The 13127-nt window shown below is 42.7% G+C and overlaps 1 protein-coding gene and 1 long non-coding RNA gene across 15 annotated transcripts in view; one reads left to right on the forward strand and one right to left on the reverse strand.

Moving 5' to 3' along the window:
* LOC108512884 (uncharacterized) overlaps nt 1–3547 on the reverse strand; it is a 31613-nt gene extending 28066 nt beyond the window's left edge. For both annotated transcript variants that reach the window (XR_001880734.1, XR_001880735.1), the window contains exon 1: nt 3387–3547. This is a non-coding gene — a long non-coding RNA (uncharacterized LOC108512884). The remainder of the gene's footprint in view (nt 1–3386) is intronic.
* Nucleotides 3548–3600: 53 nt separating this feature from the next.
* Nucleotides 3601–13127, forward strand: part of CREM (cAMP responsive element modulator) — an 85777-nt gene continuing 76250 nt past the window's right edge. For 6 of the 13 annotated variants that reach the window (XM_017848405.1, XM_017848402.1, XM_017848408.1 and 3 more), the window contains exon 1: nt 3601–3960. The gene's annotated coding sequence lies outside the window, so the exon portion shown is untranslated. The other 7 variants (XM_017848419.1, XM_017848429.1, XM_017848428.1 and 4 more) reach the window with 4 other exon arrangements.

The following is a 13127-nucleotide window of genomic DNA, read 5'->3' on the forward strand; positions in this document are numbered from 1 at the left end:
AAATAAATAAATAAATAAATAAATAAATAAAATGTCATTTATTTATAAAATATGTAAAGCACTCTTGCAGTACACAATTCAAGAGGCCACCAAAGATAATTCACAATCTCCTTTCACTTCTGTTCCTTAAGTTTCAGTCCCTCCTAGTCACTGTAGATTCTTTAAGAAGAGAAATCACATTACCAGAGCTATATCTAAGGAAAATGAATCAAACAGAAATGCTTAGGATGAACTATACTAGAAGTACCAGACGGGTAATAGTGGGAATAAAAAAAAAGGGATGGGTGCAAGTTTCTACAGGCAAAAGCAACAACACTTAGCATTTAGCACAGGGCCTGGAACATAGCAGGCACTTCAAAGTATTTTCTATGTGGCTCCTGAATGACATGAGTAGGCGAATGACCAAAATGATTTCAAGGTGTAGAGGCAGGATGACAAGGAGCTGAAAAGTGCCATTAACATTGCCAAAACAACAATAAAAAATCAAGTTTCAGGTATGAAAGGGGAAGAAGATGAGACATGTAGTTTTGAACCTATGAGTTGGAAACGCTCATGGGCCACGTGAGAACTGTCAGGTGTTCGAAAATGTGATCTGGTGTTAATGAACGAATTTGGAAACTTTGGGTATAAATTTTAGAATTATCTTTCAAAAAAATGGGTATGATTAGATAACTAAGGAAAATGCTTTTGAGGACAGTATAGAAGATGATGTCCAAGGACAGAAAATTAGTAACTGTCTACATTAGGGAGACAAAGATGAGTGAAACCATGAGAGCCAAGTATCATGAAAATTCAGGAGGGAGACTATATTAAGAAGGCGGCAGGCTTAGGCCTGTAATCCGAACACTTTGGGAAGCTGAGATGGGAGGATCGCTTTAGACTAGGAATTTGAAGCTGAATGAGCTATGATTGCACCACTGCACTCTAACCTGGGCGACAGAGCGAGACTCTGCCTCTAAGCAAATACATTTAAAAAAGAAGGCAGCAGTCATTGGAAGTATCAGATGAGGAAAATAGGTCAAGTAGAATGAAAAATGAGAAAAAGTCATCAGATTTAGTAATCAGAAAGGGGACAGATTTAGTAATCATTCCAAGGGCAATGGCTCATGCCTATAATCCCAGCACTTTCAGAGGCCAAAGTGGAAGGATTGCTTAAGCCCAGGAGTTCCCGACTAGCCTGGGCAAGAATGAGGCCCCATGTCTACATATAAAAATAAAAATTAAATTAAAAAAAAAGAGAGGGAAGAGAGCAAAAATTTGGCAGGAAATAACAAACGAGTGGGTGGTGAGGAAGTGAATACAGCCCCTGCCTTGCCTTCCTCTCTTGAGAAATCTGATGGTGAGGGGATGGCAAGGGATGGAGCAGTAAGTAAATGGGCAAAAAATGAAATGTAAATGTACAACCTGGAATTGGCAACTCTGTGGCCTTCCTTATAGGGTTAGCAGTGCCAACAGTTTTCAAGAGGCAAGATACACATTTGTAGGGAATGAAGGAGCCAAGAGGACGAAAAAAGCTGCAGGTATGACTCGTGGTAATTGAGCAAGATCTGATATGGGAAAGAAATGACATCTAACTTACAGTTGGATTTGGAAAGGAAATGAGGCACTCCTCCTGACTCAGAAAGGGAGGGAAAGTTGAAGATATTTTGAAGTGAGGAGGGAGGATAAGGGTGTGACTGACAGCCTGTATTTTCTCAGAAAGTAGGTGACCTACTTGTCCCTCCCCACCAGAGAATTAACTATCACCTAGGTGAGGAGCCCCAAAAGCCAGACACTGGACTAACATAAACATGACTAGGTTTTTAAGTACTCATCTTATGGCAGATATTTTTTTAAAAATCTATAATAACCCTAACAGGTAGGTACTATTTTTCTTCCCATTTTAAAATCTTATGCTTCCCTTACTTGCCCACAGCTAACAAGCATACATTTAAACCCAGATCCAACTGCATGGTTTTTTAAGTCTATTACATCTTATGGCAAGGGATAGCAGAGGCCATGAACTGATGGGCTTGTAAGTATGTGTATCTCACCTCTAGTATTGATCTTTGTAAAAAAAGCAGATTAACAGAAAACTATGGTTTGTGCTTTCTGAACTTTATAATTAAGACTACATACATATGGGAGTAAAATACTGACAAGAAAGGAAACAGTAGAGAAAATACTTTGCAAATAAGAAATTGCTGTTCCTTTGATTCTTTTTGATTCATATGAACTTCTGTTACACAGACAATTGTTGTGGACACAATTCCCTTTGACCTATGAAAATTAGATTTGAATAAAGGTTCAGATTGGATTTAGATTAGGTCCTGCTCAGTGAAAATTATGAAAACACTCTGACACTACAGTAACTGATATGAAAGAATAAATCCTCACTTAACATTGTCAATAGCTTCTTAGAAACTCGTTTTCAGTGAAACAATGTACAATGAAACCGATTTTTGTTGTCATCAATATTATAAGGAAATGAAGACAACATTGAATGAAATGTTTTTTTGTGGACCTGCTGTAAGTTGTTAGGCTAAAAACTATGGTTTCTAAGAACTTATCGTTAAGTGACGACCTACTGTACTTTATAACCATGCTGCTATTCTTTATTCCTGACATCTCATTAATTTTTTTTTTTGAGATGGAGCCTTGCTCTGTCACCCAGGCTGGAGTGCAGTGGAACGATCTCTCAGCTCACTGCAGCCTTGACCTCCCAGGTTCAAGCGATTCTCCTGCCTTAGCCTCCCAAGCAGCTGGGACTACAGGTGTCTGCCACCACTCCGGGCTAATTTTTGTATTTTTAGTAGAGATGGGGTTTCACCATGTTGGCCAGGCTGCTCCTGATCTCAAGTGATCTGCCCATGTCTGTCTCCCAAAGTGCTGGGATTACAGGCGTGAGCCCCAGGCCGACCTTTCTAATCTTAAAAAAAAAAAGAGAGAGATGGGGTCTCACTGTGTTCCCTAGGCTGGACTCCTGGGCTCAAGCGATCCTCCCACCTTGGCCTCCCGAAGTGTTGGGATTACAGGCCTGAGCCAGCGCGCCCGGCATGCGGAGCATTTCCAGTCAAACACTGGGATAAACTGCAAGAAACGACCCTAAGAAGCAGGTGAATTGTCTCAGGAGCTCAAGCTTCCTTTGGAGAAGCACTCAACCAGCTGTGACTGGCTGTGAAGATGGAGGAAAAGGGCCACTAGTTAACGCATGTAGACAGCTTTTAAAAGTCAGAAGAAGCACGCCTGTAGTCCCAGCTACTCAGGAGGCTGAGGCGGGAGGATCACTTGAGCCTGGGGAGATAGAGGTTGCAGAGCCGAGATCACGCCACTGCAGTCGGGCCTGAACAGAGGTGAGACGCTCGCGGATCTTGGCTTGGGGCTGGCGGCTTTAGGAAGAAACTGACCTCGAGACCCTGAGGACCTGGCGACAGCCGTTACTCTGGCTGACAAGTCATTGGACTTCCGGCGCACGCGCGGCGGGGCGCGGCAAGGCCAGCTTCCGGTTTCCAGCCTTGCCCCGGCCCCTACCTTCCGCCCCACCTCCAGTCTAGTGCCTCCTCTTGGCCCCGCCCCTTGACCTTACTGCTCCCCACCCTAGGCCCCGCCCCCTGACCCGCTCCTTCCCGCCGCCCCTCCCCCGTTCCATTTCATTGTTGGATTGTGGCGCCTCACTCCTGCTGGTGGCCGGCAGGGGCGGGTTCGAGGCTGGATTTTTTTTCCGTCCCCCGGGAGGCCGTCCGGGCGTGGGGGAGGGGAGGGCGGGGCGGGAGGACGCGGTTCGGTCGGCTGCAGCGCTACTTTTGGTCCGGAGGCCGCGGCTACCGCATCAGAGCTGACGTGGGGACTACGTGGGGCCGCTGCCGGCGCCGGGTTGCTGGGCGGCGGCGCCGTTGCTGAGCGGCGGTCGGGCTCGCCGTCTCCACCTCCTCGCGTCCGTAATCAGTGACGAGGTCCGCTACGTAAATCCCTTTGCGGCGGGTAAGTGGTGCGCCGGCCCCGGCCCCGAGACCCAGCAGCCGGCGACGCGGCGCAGGAGGCGGAGGTGGAGGCAGGAGGCGGAGCGCAGCCAGGGGCGGTGGAGCAGCGGAGGCCGAGCGGAGCCGTGGGTGGCGGGCTAGGACCCCGGAGCCGGGCGGAGGTTTGGCGGGGAAGCCGCGAGTTCACCTGACGCGGTCCCTCGCTTGGCGCCCCCGAGGCCGCTGCCTTCTCGGCCCACGCCCGCTTGGTCCGCTCAGCTGCCCTGGGACCCGCCTGCCTCCTCGCGAACTTGGGACGAGTTGGAAAATCCGCTCTGAGAGAGCCTTGCGGCTCAGGGGAGCGGTTTAACTCGGAAAAGGAAAAGGAAGCCAGAAGTAAGGACCTCGGATTTCAGTGCCCACAGCGCTTCTGCCCCACTTTACGAGCTCAGTTCAAACTTGAGCGAATGCAGCCCGTTTTCCCCAAAACCCGGCCGGAGGGCCTCGTAGCTGAGTCATTCGGTCCCGGGCGCGAGCAATCTCAGGAGAGGGAAGGGCAGAGCCGCGACCGCTCTCGAAAGGCTTATTTTCCCTTCTGCCTGAGTCTTGCCTTTTTAGGGCCATCTGGTAAGGTTTCCAGAGCCTGCTGAATTTGGGGAATAAACACATTATTAAACATGCTTTTTTTTTGAGACAGTTTTGCTCTGTTACCCAGGCTGGAATGCAGCGAGCGGCATGATCTCAGCTCACTGCAGCCTCTGCCTGCTGGGTTCGAGCGATTCTCTTGCTTCAGCTTTCCGAGTAGCTGGGATTACAGGCATGCGCCACCACACCTGGCTAATTTTTGTGTTTTTGGTAGAGCTGGTGCTTTTACTATGTTGGTCAGGCTGGTCTCGAACTCCTGACTTTTGCCCCACCTCGGCCTCCCAAAGTGCTGGGATTACAGGCGTGAGCCACCGCGCCCAGCCTCAACATGTTTCTTGATCCTGTTGCGTTTTATTTGTATATCAGATACCTGAGTTTGAAATCACTTAGGGGTTTCCTGCATGCTGCTCAGTGAAGCAGCTGTCAGTTTGTAATCACATTTTAAGAAATTGTGACTTAAAGGGCCAGTCTCAAAGTGTCATTGAAACTGGAAGAGCCCCTTTAACAGTGTGGTTTATGTACGTGACTCAGTTTTTTTTCTTTTTTTTTCTTTTTTTTTTTTTTTTGAGACGGAGTCTCGCTCTGCCGCCAGGCTGGAGTCAGTGGCCGGATCTCAGCTCACTGCAGCTCCGCCTCCCAGGTTCACGCCATTCTCCCATGCCTCAGCCTCCGGATGTAGCGGGACCTACAGGCGCCCTGCCACATCCCCCGTCGTAGTTTTTTTTGTATTTTTTTTTTTTTTAGTAGAGACGGGGTTTCACCGTATTAGCCAGGATGGTCTCGATCTCCTGACCTTCGTGATCGCCCGTCTCGGCCTCCCCAAAGTGCTGGGATTACAGGCTTGAGCCACCGCGCCCGGCTCAGTTTTCTTTTCTACTTAATTTGCCGGGCGGATGAGAGTGCACCTTTCCCTTGACACAAAAGCCTAGATTGAATAGTGAGAGGTCCGCTATGAACATTTTATCAGATTACATTAATAAACCACGCTGTTTTGTTTTGCTTTGGCTTTGAAGCACCACCTTTTTTTCCTAGTCTTTTGTTTGTTTGTTTGTTTTGAGACAGAGTCTCGCTCTGTTGCCCAGGCTAGAGTGCAGTGGCACGATCTCGGCTCACTGAAAGCTCTGCATTCCGGGTTCATGCCATTCTCCTGCCTCAGCCTCCCTAGTAGCTGAGACTACAGGCGCCCGCCACCACGTCTGGCTAATTTTTTGTATTTTAAGTAGGGACGGGATTTCACCGTGTTAGCCAGGATGGTCTCGATCTTCTGACCTCGTGATCCACCCGCCTCGGCCTCACAAAGTGCTGGGATTACAGGCGTGAGCCACCGCACCCGGCCTTTTTTTCTTAGTCTTGATTCTGTTTTTGGATAACAGACTTTCCCTTCCTAAGTCATAGTAGTCTTAAAGTCTTTCAATCTAAAGTAATTTTTTTCCCAAAGGAAGGCAAATTGCACACAATATGTTTGGCCAATAAATGCTAAGTATTAAAACTGATGTTTAAAGAACTATGTATTGATCCCGACACAACTTTAACAAATATATTAAAATGGTTTTGATCATGAATGAGTAAACACTTAAAGCATCGTCAGTATACACACGACTTTGGCGAATCTGTATAGATGAATATAACACATACTTTCCCAGTGAGTTGGTGATGGATATGGAATCATTTTGGTGAGTGTGAAGTTGTAATTACGATGATGTTTGTGTATATATTTTGGTGACAGTATATGAATAAATTTTTATTTAATGCGTAAACACAGAGGACATTTTATTTTAGTCTTTTGTTTTGCATTGTCCGTGAAAGTTAATGAAATTTTTACTTCTACTTTCTGAATTTTAAACTCTCGAATCCATAGTTAATAGGCTGTGTTCCAGTTTCATACTCAGGTGAGTCACTGCGTAATCAAAATACAAAATCTTGCTTAGGGTTATGACCATTTCACGAAAAGTAGGGAAAAGTTTTGCATTATTATCATACATAAGGAATCCTGACTGAATCTTTACCAATATAGACATATGTTTCTGATCCTTTTTCTCCCAAGTTGTATTCCCTGCAAATTAAGTATTGGGCCAGAAGATTGAGCTAGGTTTATTGTTGAAGTGGATAGTCCTACTGAAGAGCTCTCAAATGTCCTGTTCCTTTTAGATAGACTTCTTAAAACTGAGCAGTGCAAACAATAGCTGAACCACTGAGAGACGTTATTTTTTAAAGCAGTTTTAGAACCAATGTTTTTATATTTCCTTATCAACGTTGATAAGGAAATAAGCCTGAAATGCCGAATATTATTGTTTCTACTTAAGTAAACTGATGGATTCCATATGTAAAAGTCAGCTTTGAAAAGAATTATTATTGTACATTGAATATAGTTTTGATATTATCAACACAGGAACTTAAAAAAATACCCATTGTAGGCTGGGCGTGGAGGCTCATGCCTGTAATCCCAGCATTTTGGGAGGCTGAGGCAGGCGGATCACCTGAGGTCGGGAGTTCAAGACCAGCCTAACCAACACGGAGAAACCCTGTCTCTACGAAAAATACGAAATTAGCCGGGCATAGTGGCCCATGCCTGTAATTCCAGCTACTCAGCAGGCTGAGGCTGGAGAATCGCTTGAACCCAGAAGGCAGAGGGTGCAGTGAGGCGAGATCAAGCCATTGCACTCCAGCCTGGGCAACAGGAGCGAAACTCTGTCTCAGAAACAAAACAAACAAAAAAAACCACCCATTTTAGGAAAGATGTATCTCATTACACAATAGGTAGAAATGAACATTTTAAATAATTATGTTAATAATCTCCTTTTAGACAATACATTTTAAATACCTTTTGCAATGGGAGCTCCACAATAAAGACTGCTGTTCTTAAGAATAAATGCTTTTACTCATAGGTTTTCATTTTCTGATACTGTATATCCAGTAGAGAATAAGCAAGAACAAAGAAGAAAACCTAAGGATATCATTAGTGGAAATTTTTGTTGATACTACTTATGAAAATGCCTTAAATCTTACTGCACTGAATAATGATGTTTTGTTCAATGATGGACCACATATATGTCCCTTAAGATTATAATGGAGCTGAAGAATTCCTGTCTCCTAGTGATGTCCTAGCTGTCCTAATGTCAGAGGGCAGAGTATTACCTTTTCTATGTTTAGGTATGTTTCAACACACAAATACATTCCACTGTGTTCTAATCACCTGCAGTATATAGTACAGTAACATGCTGTACAGGTTTTGTAGCCTAGGAGCAACAGGCTATCCCATTTGGCATAGGTGTGTAGTCAGTTACGCCATCTTCGTTTGTTTAAGAGCAGTTTATAACGTTCGCAGAATGAAGTTGCCTATTATTTCTAAGAACATATCCCCATTATTAAGGAAAGCATAACTGTAGTTCAGTTATAGTAAGGTTTGCAAAGTAAAATGATATCTATTTGCACATTTCATGACAGGCCTTCCTAGGAGTGATAGAGGAAATTACTGGCAACATGTGTGTGAAGTTTTTGTAAGTAGAGGAAATGCATAGGCTACAAAACTATATGGTAGTTTTGCTTAAAGACTGGGTAAATAACTATCTCATTGGTCAAGAAGGAAGCTTACCTCTAAGAAAACCGTACTAGCAACTCATCCTCTTGTTAGACTTTTTTGAAGCCTCATCAGTTCTCCACAAATGAGAAATATTCTTTGTGCATGTTTTCTAAACAGTAGTATAACCAGGCCAATTAAATGTCAAGATATTAATAAAATCCTGTGAACGTTTAAGAGTGGAGCTAATGTGATGCTAATATTTTCCTTGAGAATTTCACAAAATAAACTCAGTGTCTTCAAAGTTATCTTAGTAAAGATTTTTTTTTAATTTTTTTAAACAGAGCAGACTTAAATATCTTAGAATAGCAAAATAGCAGATAGTTTTGTTTATATTCTTAACCTCAATGTTTTCATTGATAGCACAAAAAATGATTTTTTTTTTGGCTTAGAAATGGTTTTAACTGTAATTTATATCCTAGCATTGATTATGGTGAAAGTGTCCAACCTTGGAATTGTGGCAACTATATCATACATAAAGACCTACATTACTGAATATGGGTGCTTAGAATGTTTTTACTCTTAAAAATTTCTGAAGGAGTAAAATTAGGCATGTTTCTGCACTTAGAAGGATACAAGTTTTGTTCAGATGTATAAGATAGGCCCAATCTAGGTAAGTAAAATAATGGTAAAATTGTTTTTTCTGATCTTAAGCTGATTCAGGTAGTTTACTTTGTCAGATTTACTATCTAGTAGTTAATGCATTTATACTTAATATGTAGATGTTTTGAAATGTACGTAATGTGCAGTAAAGAAGCATGCAGTTGGAAAAAACAAAAAAGCAAAAACCTTACAGTGAGCCTAGTCAAGCAAATAACTCCCTCAAAAGTTTACAAATTTGGTTTCACATTGGCCGGGTGCGGTGGCTCATGCCTGTAATCCCAGCACTTTGGGAGGCCAAGGTGGGTGGATCACGAGACCAGCTTGACCAAACATGGTGAAACCCCGTCTCTACTAAAAATACAGAAATTAGCTGGGCATGGTGGCTCACGTGTGTAATCCCGGCTACTCAGGAAGCTGAGGCAGGAGAATCGCTTGAACCCGGGAGTTGGAGGTTGCAGTGAGCCAAGATCGTGCACTGCACTCCAGCCTGGGTGACAGAGCGAGACTCAGTCTCAAAAAACATAAAATAAAAATTTGGTTTCACATGAAGAGGTGGTGGTGAGGGAGGGAGGTGTTTGAAAGGATGGAGATAGACCATGATTATTTGAATTTCATTTTTCATTTCCTCCTCAGCAGCCGATTCTGTAGTTCATTTACTGTGAAACAGCCAAAAGCAGGCAGCAGGTGGGAAATGAATTGAAAAAGAGACACTTATTGAATAGCTAATCCTTTAGTGATTTTAGTAAAGAGTTAAGATTTCTTAATAACAGTTATCTCAGGCAATTAAATTGGAGTAGCCGTGAATCTGTATTAGAGAGCCTCCTGAATTTATGTATAATTCATGTTTGAAATATTAAAGACATTTACAAGTGTTTGGAATATTTATTTACGAGTATCCCTCTTGGCTATTCTGTTTTTACATGAAAGTGTAAAGATTATTTTTTGAAAGTTATTGTAACTTTGCTTCATAAAGAGTGTAAGACTAATGGTGTAATTTCATGGTACTGCTTTCTCACGTTGTTTTTCCTGTACTCATCTCCTTCCCCTAAAATACGTAACCATAGTCTCATCCCTGTCAATTTCAGCTGTTGGAATTATTTCTGTCTTACAAGTAGCCCCACCTTCTCTTAATATTTTAATCGACTTGGTTGAGAAGGACCAACTTTACAATATGAGCTTCATATTCTCCTTTATCTTTCAAACTTTATTGCTATTGCTACTTAAATTACAGTTAACCTATGGATATCTACTTTTGCAAAGAACTAAAACCTTGCTTCATCACAGAACCAAATAGATTGTATTTCTCTGTGTTCTCTTTCTCTTCCTGCTTCTGTAAAAGGTATGATACCTTTTATTCCACATTCCTTTCTTTTTCTTTTAGATATGCTAGTTGCAGTGCTTTCAGTTTTTATTATTTTTCTTAGGCTTTTTTTCCAAAACCATCTCAATAATGCATAATTTACAGTTTAGATTTTTGGATTTTTGAAAGTGGCGTAAGAACTTAGATTGTTTGGCAAGTGTCTTATAAATCTTAATTTAATATTTCCCGTATTTCATAGTTATCTCCAACTGTAATATCTAGTCCAAAAGCAGGGGTTTTTTTTTGTTTGTTTTTTGTTTTTTTTGAGACAGAGTCTCACTTTGTTGCCCAGGCTGGAGTGCAGTGGAGTGATCGCGGCTCACTGCAGCCTTCACCCTCCCGGGTTCAAGCGATTCTCCTGCCTTTGCCTCCCGAGTACCTGGGATTACAGGCGCCCGCCACCGTGCCTGGCTAAATAACTTTTGTGGTTTTTGCAGAGATAGGGTTTCACCATGTTGGCCAGGCTGGTCTCGAACTCCTGACCTTATGTGATTACAGGCGTGAGCCACGGCGCCTGAGCAGAAGCAATTTTTTTAAGCAGAAAAAGCAAAACTGTCTTTATTGTCTTTCCAAAGCTTTCAACTTAGTCTTTAGAGAAACAGTTCTCTTTTTGAATCATTTAATCCACTTAGTCATTTCATCTAAGGTACTATTTAACAAAATTACAAAATTGCAACAAGTATGGCTGGCATAATCAGGTTTGGTGACAAATACAACTAACTCTTGGTAAGCACCCATCCCTGTTGGAGTGAACACAAGTGCTTGGGCACACTAGAGAACTGTGGTGGGCATTACTGTAAGCTTCACAGGAGTGGAGAACACTGTTAATATGGAGAGCTGGAAATTGGTTAAGTAGACTTTGGTATTCTAGTAAACTTGCCCAAGAAGTTTAATTCTTATATATACCTAATTTTTCCAGAAAGTTACATTAAGGTATTAATGTAATTAACCACAGCAGATTAGGTATTCAAAGTTTTTTTTTTTTTAGACAGCTCTGTTGCCCTGGCTGGAGTGCAATGGTGCTATCTCGGCTCACTACAATTTCCACCTCCTGGGTTCAAGTGATTCTCCTGCCTCAGCCTCCAGAGTAGCTGGGATTGTAGGCACACACCACCATGCTAGCTAATTTTTGTAATTTTTTTTTTTTTAATGAGACAGAGTCTCACTCTTTTGTTGCCCAGGCTGGAGTGCAGGGGCGGGATCTTGGCTTACTGCAACCCCTGCTTCCTGGGTTCAAGCAGTTCTCCTGCCTCACCCTCCCAAGGAGCTGGGATTGGTGCATGCCACCATTCCTGGCTAATTTTGTATTTTTAGTAGATAGGGGATTTCGCCATGTTGGCCAGGCTGGCTGGTCTTGAACCCTTGACCTCAGGTGATGTGCCCGCCTCAGCCTTCCAAAGTGCTGGGATTACTGGGGTGAACCACGGTACCTGGCCTCAACATTTTTAAGTGTTAATTTAATACTATCTTTATCAGCATATTGTATTTGTTTGCTTATTTTATATGAGCGTTTTCCAACATTCGCTTTCTTACCCTCTCTGTAATATATAATCCCATATTCAGATTTCACCATTTGTCCCCAAAATGTCTTTTATAGCATAATCAACATATTTTAAATATCATTTGTATAGAAAGCTATATATTGAAGTATACTGACAGCAATGAAATTAATTAAGCCTGGCACGATGGCTCAAGCGTAATCCCAGCACTTTGGGAGGCCAAGGCAGGCAGATCACTTGAAGTCAGGGGTTTGAGACCAGCCTGTCCAACATGGTCAAACACCGTCTCTACTAAAAATACAAAAATTAGCTGGGCGTGGTGGCATGTGCCTGTAATCCCAGCTACTTGGGAGGCTGAGGCACGAGAACTGCAGAACTGCTTGAACCTGGGACGTGGAGTTTGCAGTGAGCTGAGATGGTGCCACTGCGCTCTAGCCTGGGCGACGGAGCAAGACTCAGTCTCAAAAAAAAAAAAAAATTAATTGAAGCTATTACACCAGAGGGTGAACATAGAGCAACATGCTGGTGAAAGTAAGGTGAATGCCAAATGTTATTTTTGTAATCATACCTAATAAAGTTTTTATCGGGATGTTAGATGACCTTCAAAATACGGCACAGAAATCCATAACCAGGCAAAATAATTTTGGGTCTCCTTTCTTCTTGTAAGTTATTACTTGCCTGTAACAAACTCCTCTAAAATATGCCTTTCTGCTCTAAAAGCTAAAGCTTAAGAGTCCCTTGGCAGATGGGACTTTTAAATTATTCCTGTAGAAAATTGGTAATATGTAAGTGTTACAGCTCATAGAATTTGTCCAGCAAGCTCTCTGGTTTTTGCCAGAATGCCCTCCACCCCCCAAAAAAAGAAAATTGGTAGATTGGTAGTATACAGGATATATCAGTGTTCTTTGGGAGTTTAGTTATAAAGAGATCTGATTAGAAATTATAACTGGAGAGCTGATTACAGTGGCTCATGCCTGTAATCCCAACACTTTGGGAGGCTATGGTGGGAGGATTGCTTGAAGCTAGGAGTTTGAGACCAGCCTGGGCAACATAGTGATACCCATTTCTGGAAAAAAAAAAAAAAATTAAAAAGACATTAAAAAATAATGAGCCAAAGAAGATAGAGAACAAAAGGCTAGATAATTTGGAAGAAAAGCATGAAAGTAATGTCATAAAGAATTCAAAGAGGACAAGGTTTCAAATAGAGGAGGAAATGCTGTAGGGGTATTGAGGAAGATGGGGACTAGAAAGCATCCTTTTAGATTTGGCAAGCAGGCAAATTCATTGGTGCAAGCAAGCATTCATTCATTGGTGACCTTGTGGAGAATAGTTGGAATGAAGTAAGGCTCTCATCATCCTGAGTCAGGGTCAAGTTTATCTTGTCCTTATTCGGGTAGGAGGCTAGTTTTTCTCTTTGATATCCTGTGGCTCCCATGGCAAGAAGATGGTGCTTTCTTCAGTGGTGGTTACCTCTGGGAAGAGGAAGCAGGCGGCTGTTCCTGGAC

The sequence above is a fragment of the Rhinopithecus bieti genome, unplaced genomic scaffold, assembly GCF_001698545.2.
Source record: "Rhinopithecus bieti isolate Rb0 unplaced genomic scaffold, ASM169854v2 scaffold_30965, whole genome shotgun sequence".
NCBI classification, from domain to species: Eukaryota; Metazoa; Chordata; class Mammalia; order Primates; family Cercopithecidae; genus Rhinopithecus; species Rhinopithecus bieti.